This window comes from Contarinia nasturtii, unplaced genomic scaffold (genome assembly GCF_009176525.2).
Source record: "Contarinia nasturtii isolate CC-2019 unplaced genomic scaffold, AAFC_CNas_1.1 Cnas_scaffold_4084, whole genome shotgun sequence".
NCBI lineage: Eukaryota > Metazoa > Arthropoda > Insecta > Diptera > Cecidomyiidae > Contarinia > Contarinia nasturtii.
In genome coordinates, this window is record NW_022201380.1 from 767,548 (window position 1) to 769,357 (window position 1,810).

The following is a 1,810-nucleotide window of genomic DNA, read 5'->3' on the forward strand; positions in this document are numbered from 1 at the left end:
TTTTTTGGCGAAATTCCCTAGCAAATTGAAAGAATTCTTTGAAAATTTTGAAGGGGTAACACTTCGTCAGGGGGGGGGTAATCGGACCCCTCGGACCCCTGCTGAGGACGTATGATTATTACTCTAAAAATGTTTCTAGCCACAAAAAACTATAAACTTTGAATGGATGTGGCATTATTAGTACACAATGATGGACTTTTTATCAAAAAAAGTAAATTTTTGTAGGGAAAGTGTATTTTAACGTGATTGTGTCGCAAAAAAAAGGCCAGATTCGGCTTTCTCGTGCCAAGAAACCCCCTAATACGAATTTTCAGGTAAAAGAAATAATCAGCAAGTTGTTTTGAAAATTCATCTAAATGCCTTCTAGTATGAAAACTACCAAAGGTTGTAGCGAAAAAAATTTACTCCCATGAGCACGAACGGGATATGTGGCGTAGGTAGTCTGGCCTAGACCTAAACCGTGGCTTATGTCGTTTGGCTCAACGCCCGCAACCCATAGTGATGTATCCTTGTGAGTGAAGTGAAATGAATTTGCTACAGGAGAACTTTTTATAGTGTCGCCTAGATGGAGATTTTGCCGCAAAAGCGTACAAAATTTAACTCAACTTGTAGCCATATAAATGTAGGCAGAGTTTTAAGACCAGTAAATACCGGAATTTTGATTAATTCACATTAATGTTCACCAGAAAGCAAGCTTCAAAACACCAAATGACAAAGCTGTTATGGGCATCGTGAAGGTGCAAGCAAGCTCTTTCTTGTATTTAGGTGCGGCACTTGAAAAAGTATATATGAAATAAGCACTAGTGAGTGCCCGCACATCTCCGGTACCTACAATGCACAATGATAGCTTTAGTTGCACAAAAATAGACACAAACAAGTGTTTTAATATAGGATAAACAAGCAATTGTCAAGCTTAAAAATAATCACGCTTCACCAAACAAGTTGATAATTGAATGAAAAAATTAAATCGAAATGATAATAATTTGGCTTTGGAGTTGTCATTTTGAATCTTGACATTTATATTAGCATTTATACCATTATTTCATTTTATATTCCACTCATCTTCTCAAAACGGTCGTTACTGATACTGAATGCTAACGTCTGATTAAATTCAAAATCAAGACTTAAATAATATAACAATCAAGTTAATTTCACCATATGCTCACAGAGTGGCCCCATACTTGATAACAGTGTCTTTATAAATGTTTCTATTTATAACAAATTTGATTCGTTTATTATTCATCCAGACTATTGCTATGCAATTTTTTATGCGTGAACTCATACTGATTTTACGCGACTCTTTGTTCTCTTCAAATTTTTAACTTAAACATTTTAAGAATGAAACCCAATTATCCTTCACGCTCCTGACCACATTCATGTATACTATTGTATTGTATGTACACTAGTATTGCTGTTTTCGTTCATATAGCAGCGTTCTTATCGCCAACCGGACACAATTTAAACTACGTTATGTCATTTATTTATTCTTCTTTTATGTTTGTTCTAAGTTGTTGTGACATTTAAATCCATTTTGTGTTTTGTTCAGCGGCTGTGAACCTTATCAATAAATGAAAGCAAAATATGATAATAAAAGTCAAAAATTATTCAGTCGCATTGATTTCCACCAGCAACATGAACGCCTTTTATTTCATTCTGAAAGTGTTTTTATTGATTTATAGTTTTAATTTTTGTTTCGGGTAATTTGTTTCAAAGCTGTGTCCAAGTTTTTTTTTCCACTAACTATTTTTCCACCAACTTCCACCTTAACCAACCATTTCTCCGTAAAATATGTCGATATTTTTAAATCTAA